Here is a 7,984-nt window from a genome sequence, read left to right as displayed (position 1 = left end):
CAAGGGAAGAATAGAATTGTGTTCAGGGTTACAGCTGGTAAGACAAAAAAAAAAAGTTGCAGTCATGCTGGTGGTGACAGGATTCCAGAAGCATGGAATAACCTCCAGAGAGTGTAAATGAATTCAGGGCTTGACCCTGAATAACCCATAAAAAGAAATGATCCAGCACTTCACAGATGCAAACAAAGACAATCCCAGATAGGGATGCATGCTTTTGGGTGACACAAAAGAGAGGAGAAATACTGCAAGGACAACAGAGGATTCTCAGGCAGCCGTCTTCCAAACACGCGTGTCTACAGAGCAAATCCCCTGCTAGTGATTTAGATGGGGCATGTGAGTCAACCTAAAAGCTTGGTGCTGCTGCCAAAAGCAGAAGGCCGCTCTCCCCATTTCTCCTGTGGAGGAGCCAGGCACTCCTGGTTTCCCCAAGGGCTGGCTCTGCTGCTTAGGATTCCTCAGTGAGTGACTCAGATTACTAACCTCACACAGAACTAACTGTATTTTTCCCTTGTCGGATTTCTGCCCCATTAGTGAACTGAACTGATTCACCCTAAGATCATAGAAATATCAGGAGCGAGCACAAAAGATGAGTTGAAACCATTTGTCTGGGAGGAAGGGGACCATCCCTTTGGTAACCGTGCACTCTTAAATCATCTCGGTAGTCTCATCTAAATCCTCCCTAAAATAGAAACTTCATGTTACTGCTAAGAAGTCTATCACTGAAAAGGTTGGTGCCTTCCACTTCTCAACCTTTGCTGAGCCTTCCCATTGCTCCCTTTGTTCCCGGTCTCGTATACTTGTGATCCTTGCCAGCGAGCAAGCTAAATCAGGAGGCTTTTAAAAAGGGTTGTTTTCTGATTAATACTGAAACAGCTAACTATGAAGTCAGATGAGTGACAGAGGTTGCACAAGAGAGGAAACAAGACTGTGAGGTTGCAAAAGACGGACAGAGCCTCGAAGCAGCAGCTGGGAACTTGTTACAATGTGTAACATAAGGCCGAGACAGCAGTGAGGACTAATGGTCTGCACAGTGAAGAAGTAATTTTGAGGGAGTTTGCTCTGTGCTTTTTTTACTGTAAATGAGAACCAGGGGAGTAAAAGCAAAGTTAGGCTGGTAAGGGGTGATTTAAAAAAAAAAAAAAAAAAGAGCTTTCAGTTCCAGAAAACCAGAGGAAGACACAGAACAGAAGCACCTTGGAATCCAGCCCAGGATGAAAGTTAAATACTGAGGAGGAAAAAAAAAGAGAAGGCAGGCAGAGGGAAAACCAGGAAGTAGAGAAGTGAATATCCACACCAACAACAGCAAGAAACAAGTGTGCATGATTGTAGGTTTCTTATTGAGAAGAACCAATTGACCTGTCATGTATGTAAGGAACAAGGATTTGAGATGTACTTCTGAGACTGAAAAGACTCTTGTTAAAGCAAGCAGAAGTCCTTCACAGTGTGAGAAATGGCAATGACATGCACTATTTACATCCAAACACAGTATGTAGAAAAGAGAACTTGGGGCTGTGGGATTGCCAGGCCCTTGCATGCAAGGTGTGCATTTGTATACAGGTCATAGGGCATGGTAGCAATTAATTGGTGGTGCTGTGCCAAATCCTCCTGATGATTTTTTGGTCATGTGGTGCTATAGCACACATAAGCATACTCCACTGCATTTCTATCACCAGCTCAATTTATCCACCTAATAATTCCAAAGCCGGCAATTGACACGGTAACCAAATACTTTCAAAGTTTCCTAGATTTCTCTGCTCTCTTTACGTTTTCATTATCTTCTCCCTCTCCTCTCTCTTCTTATTATCCCATGATAATATTATATTTATTCTCAATTTTGCTTCCTTGATTATATCTCTAGAAGAGACTTTATTTCCGCCCTGCTAAAATACAGCACCATTCAAATGTACTTTTCAGTGAGTATGCTGTTGTTTTTCTTGCGTATTCCTCACTCGCTGTCCCTAGAACCTCTTTTATAGGCCCTGTAAAGCAAAGAATACAGTCTTGCTTTAAAAGCATTGGAAACCAGTTTGAGAAATCTCTGGTTAGTTTGCCAGCTGAAGACTCCAATTTCAGCTGTGATTGTGGGGTAAACAATTTTAATCTTGGAGAACAAACTAATTCCAGTGGGTATTAACAAGTGTTTGGAGAGAAAAAAAACCCCAATAAAATATACCCGGTGTTTCTGACTAGCTGTCATGGAGTTAAGAAGAAAGGAGTTGCAGTGCTTTCTCTTTTTGTTCTTCCTTCTGGTACCTAGTGTTACTGGCCCCATTTCTCACACTTTATATCAGCATGAACTAAGTAATGCTGCAAGTCCTTTAAAAAGATCTATGAAGTGCCTGCATAACGCTGCCTGTACAACATCTTTTGTCGTATAAATGGTGTTTTTGTAAAGCTGTCATTGCTTTTACCTGAATATCAAAACACACAGATTCTTACAATTTGTCTCACTGAGCATGTGAAAATTTAAAATATAAGTACTTTTGACTGATTTTTTCTGGGTTCATATTTGGAGGTTTTGTTTGTTTCGAGGGGTTTTTTTGTTTATTTGTTTTGTTTTACAAGAAGTTATGCAATGCTGCCTTTGCAGAAAGAATCAAATCAGCAGAAAAGCTTTTCTTGTTCAGAACTCTCTGCTTCCTTCAGCTAGCATTGGGCAGCACCAATGCCTTCCCCTTCTTCAACTGCATCTCTGCTGGAAATTTCTTTCCTGTATAGGGGCTGCATCTTTCAGGAGCAGTACCAGTTTATGGAATGGCCCGGAAGTGTTATTGTGACTGTGACCTAAGGAGAGCTGACACTGATTTGAGCAAGAACACATGGAAAATGAGAGGCCAAATAAAAATAAAATAAAAAGTAACTTTATGGACCAGCTAAAGCATAAACACAAGCTGAGGAGAGAAGTAAATTGAAGATTAAAAGATTTTAAGGAGAAAACTCATTAAAAAATTCTTGCATGGTAGATCATAAATAATAATTATGGCAAAAGAAGGATTATTCCAGATCTTACAGTTTAAAAAAAAAAACACAAAAAGGAGGCAAACAGTGACTCAGAGGATGAGGTTTTGCACATATTTTGCATTAATGAGATGCAAGTTGGAATAAATAGTTTGTAAAGCTCAGATTAGCATTAGAAGTGAAGTCAAGTACACAAACAAAGAGGAAATTAAATGCAAGATAGTGGGATAATGATAAATGTGCCAGGCATGCATTTTGCAAGAAAAGGAAAAAACCCACGTAATCAAGTGAAATCAAATGAAAATTACACTATGAAATGCTGATAATACTTTTGACATTGTGAATTTTAATCAGAATGCAAAAGATATCCTGAGTATACAGCCTGAATCTTCAGAATATGCAATATAAAAGCCACTACTTGCAGCTGAAACAGTGAATTTGTATATGTGATAAAAAAGCATGACTCTTGTGTGAGTACAAACTGTTGGATGTAATTGAAGAAAATGGGATGTTCTCCTGACATGTTATACCTAGAACAGATGAAAATAGGTCAGCATAGCATGCTTTACACACTATCTATTGCATTAGAACAAGGAATAGTTTGAATATTGAAATGCACACAAAAATTAATAATTTTACAATCTCAAAATTATGTAAGAAGAATGATAGTCACTGAAAAAGTAAAATATTGACAAGGCCTATTCAACTTTCCTGTCTCAGCAAGACAGTCATCATCATATTTTGGAAGCCAGCAAGAGGGCTTAGGTATTGAAAATGCTGTTAGTTGTGAACCTTACAGCAGAAGAGTATCAGCTCTGCCAGCCAGGCTCACAAAGCCACTAACAGAGCTGATTATACTCAGGAATGTGACACGAGAAATGCCTGGCAGAAACTGTGGTAATCCATTACAATTAACCTCATCTCCTAGCAGTTAATACAAACAAACAGGAAGTTGGTCCTGACTGCAGTATCATATACAGAGCAGTTGCTGACTTCCCAGGGGAACCCAATGATTTGGGGAAATAAAAATACCTTCTAATATGCCAACCTTTAAAGCTATTAGCTCAGAAAATATTAAAATGTTCAGCATATCTCATCACATCTTTTTCCAGCCTTAGATATATGCAAAGCATCGAGACCATAACAGAGGAAAAGGAAACAGAAACACAGCATACATGTAGTATTGGTGACCTTGCAAGCTGATCCAGTGAGGTGGGATTTGGAGCCCTGTTATTGTACAAGAAACCACTAGTAGATTTTTTGCCTCACCAGTGAAAAAAGCCACAAACTGTTTTGCAATGATGTTTCAAAAGTGTAAAGGCCAACTCTTTGATTGAAAAAACATATTTTCAAACACAAATCCCAGAAAGCACTAAAGAATTTGAAAGGTCATTGCTATTCCCAAATATCAGAAAGATATGATACTAAAACAGTAATGTCTGAATTTATTTAATGAATTTGAGATGGACCAGTAAGTACAACAGAGTTGTACCAAAAAACCAAGGTGACAAAATCATAATACCACAATATCATATCAAAATCATAATACCATAATCACATATTAATGTTACCAGAGAAATATAAAAATAAAGAAGAACAAAGTTTCACTCAAATGATGAAAATACGTGCCAGTTTCAAGAGGATGTTGGAATAGAATCTGAAAATAAAAAGCACAAGATGTGCCCATGTTCACCATTCTGCCAAAAAGGTCAAACACCAGAAAAGTGGCTCTATGTACTTCCCAGGAATGACAGTACTGTCAAGACAAATGGAACATAAAAGTATTTTATTTGAGTAACTGAATCATCATACCCTACTTGCCGAGAATAGAAATTCTCTTGAGAATGGGGTCAGTCTGGAATAGAAATAAACACCGTGTACCAACAAGATGGGATAGAGCATGAGTAATCATGATATCTGGGGGGGAAAAAAAAACTAGTACATATGGCAAAATAAAACAGAACTGTGTAGCATTTTCAATAGGCATTAGAGCAGACTGAAGAACAGATCTTACAAAACATGGAAACACACCTTAAAATTACAGGCTATTGGTCAGGCTTTTGAGAACCAGGCAAAATGTCAGAGGCTTACGCAGTACCCATTGAGGGTAGAGCAGTGAAGTGTTTAAGCATGCCTGAACTATGTGCTTGCAGTCACAAGATCTCAGTTTGCCTTAAATTAGATCATATATTTATTTGAGAACAAGAATTTGATTACATCTGACTGTCCCGTCTAATAGCCATGCAAATAGCAAGGCTGAGTTCGCTGCACAGATTGCTAAGAGTATTGAAATGGTGCAAACAGCACAGAGAATATTTTGCATTCCGTTCTTGAATGTTGAAAGTATTCCCACAGAAAAGTTCACTGCAGTTGAGTACAATGCTTGAAGTCATGTTTGGTAACAGAATAAAGGAGTAACAGACTGAAACAGTAAGTAAAAGGCCAAAGATAAGAGTCTTATAATTACAATTCTGATCTGTATTTGTATTTACTTTATTTCTGCAAGATAACTCTCATACCTGAAGCAACATGTTTGAAGAGAGAATCCTCCATTCTTACACCAAATCAAAGGGAAAATTTCCCATCTGGAGTATATTGAAACTGTGCACCCAGATCATAAGAAACATACAGACATGTAATGAAATATGTATCAACAATAAAAAAGTGCCCACAGTTCCTAATTAAGAGGGGTTGTAAAAAAAAAAAAGTGGCATAAGTCAACATGTCTCCCTATGTCTGCCTTTAATTATACTGAAAATTTTTTATCATGGAGACATTTAATTTCAAAAGCTATAAACCTCTGGTTCAATTGTTACAAAATACTGGTTTTTAGTGTTTCTCTCTGTATATTTTGTAGTGCTATTGCCACTATTATATGAAGATTTCAACAAACTTTATTAATGTTGAAGTTCATACAATCCCACTCCCCCAAAATGGGGTATTTTGCCCCTTTACATAAAAAAATCCCTAACCTGGACTAATTTAACAGAAAGTGTACATAGGATGAAACATGAGAAATCTTGCAAAAAAGACAGTAACTTGATAGTTATTGTGACTTAGTTTTATCTTCTTGGAAAGGGACAATGAAATTGACTTTTCTAAGATGTGGCATTGAACTGCTGCTGGGACTTGTGTGCAGCTGAGCTAATACTCTATTCCTTCTTCTTTATATCAGTCATCCTTATCACAACCAAAGATAAAATACACATTTTTCTAAAATCTAAATAAATCCCTCTTCAAAGCATACTTTTCTTGTGCTTCTTAAAAGAAAGTGATGTCTACTTACGCATTTGGTTTATTTATATCCAGTTGACTACTCATTTACATTAAAAAAAATGGAAAAATTATCTTACTTGTGCAGCTTCAAAGCTGTAGCTTCATGGATAATTACAAGTCACCTCTGCAATTACTGAAAACTTACAGTGTAAAATGGGACAGAGCCTCAGTTTTCTCAACCTGTTTTCATAGGGGAGGTGCTCCAGTCCCCTTATCACTTCATGGCCTCCTCTGGACTTCCTCCAACAGTTCCATGTCCTTCTTATTTTGGAGGCACCAGAGCTGGATGCAGCACTCCAGGTAGGGTGTCATGAGAACAGAGTGTAGAGGGACAGAATCATCATCCCTCACCCTGCTGGCCACATTCCTTCTGATGCAGTCCAGGATACCTCTGGCTTTCTGGGATGCAAGCCCGCACTGCCAGCTCATGTTGAGTTTTTTGTCAACAATAAAGAGGGGTTCGGGGGGTGGTTTTTTCCCCCTTTTCAGGATTACAGGGGTTTAAATTCATACTGAAATCTTCTCGAGCGTGGGAGTAAAAAACCTGACCATCTGTTATCATGCCGCCTAGAAGAAACATTGAATCCTTCCTGGACATGTTCTACTTCTTTGTATCAAATTTGGTTGAAATGGATCAATAGGTTCAAATCTGTTAGGAGGTCAAAATAAAGGTGAGACAATGAGAAAAAACAGAATTCTTTACAGCTTGCTCTAGAGCAAATGTTTTTAAATGTTTTGTTAGAATCATAGAATGGTTTGAGTTGGAAGGGACCCCAAAGACCATCAAGTTCCAACCCCCTGCCATGCCCAACCTTTCACAAGACCAGGTTGCTCAGAGCCCCATCCAACCTGGCCTTGAACAATTCCAGGGATGGAACGTCCACAACTTCTCTGGGCAACCTGTGCCAGTGCCTCACCACCCTCACAGCAAAGATTTTTTTCCCTAGTATCTAATCCAAATCTACTGTCTTTCAGTTTGAAGGCCCTTGTCCTGTCACTACCGTTCCAGTTGCCCAAGAGAAAAGGATACTTGGATTTTTCAAGGGCCTTACAAAACCAACACCAGACAAGCAAAAAAGGAAAAAGAAAACGAGATCACTATAGGACGAAAAAAACAAGTGAAACCCCCACGTTATTGTTAAACATAGAAAACGCTTGTTTCAAGGACTAAATTCTGTCATAAGAAAAATGTTTCTCAATTAGGCGTTTGCAGATGGCCATGGTATAGCTGAGGACGCTACGTGCTGTTTTGACTATGAAGGTTGAACAAATGCCACCAACCCACGCTGCCGGCAGCACCCGGACCTTTCCCGAGGGACGCGCCAGCCCCTGGAGCTGCCCACACCAACATCCGGGAACTCCCTTCCCCCCCGCGGTCGCCGCCCGGTGGTCCCGCCCTGACGTAGGCGCCGCTTGGCCCAATGGGGCTCCGCTTTGCTTCCGGCGTCCGGCCCCGTCTCCTGGATACGGGCGCGGGGTGCCGACCATCCGAGTGGCGCGCGGGGCGGCGCGGGGACGGAGCCTGGTGGGACCTGGCGGTGCGTTCCAGATGGAATAAAGGACAGCAAAACTCCCCAATTCCCGGAGTCACTCTGCCTGCTGAGCTGGTGCCTTTCCCGCTTGCCTGTATTTTGTGGCGCGCAGGGACCAGTGTCCCATCCGGACACTGCTACCGGGCCATGGGAGATTCCGTGCCGGGGGCGGGGCTCCGCCGTTTCGGTTGATGGCGGCGGCGTGGTCCATCCCGCGG

General features: G+C 40.5%; 1 protein-coding gene across 1 annotated transcript in view; it reads left to right on the top strand.

Moving 5' to 3' along the window:
• Positions 1 to 7,188: 7,188 nt before the first annotated feature.
• ULK4 (unc-51 like kinase 4) overlaps positions 7,189 to 7,984 on the top strand; it is a 215,356-nt gene continuing 214,560 nt past the window's right edge. Inside the window, exon 1 of the mRNA XM_008633969.2 lies at positions 7,189 to 7,772. The gene's annotated coding sequence lies outside the window, so the exon portion shown is untranslated. The remainder of the gene's footprint in view (positions 7,773 to 7,984) is intronic.

Source organism: Corvus brachyrhynchos, unplaced genomic scaffold (genome assembly GCF_000691975.1).
Source record: "Corvus brachyrhynchos isolate BGI_N302 unplaced genomic scaffold, ASM69197v1 scaffold94, whole genome shotgun sequence".
In the NCBI taxonomy this organism is placed as follows: Eukaryota; Metazoa; Chordata; class Aves; order Passeriformes; family Corvidae; genus Corvus; species Corvus brachyrhynchos.
The sequence above is the reverse complement of the archived record's forward strand: the minus strand, read 5'-3'. Positions and strand labels throughout refer to the sequence as shown.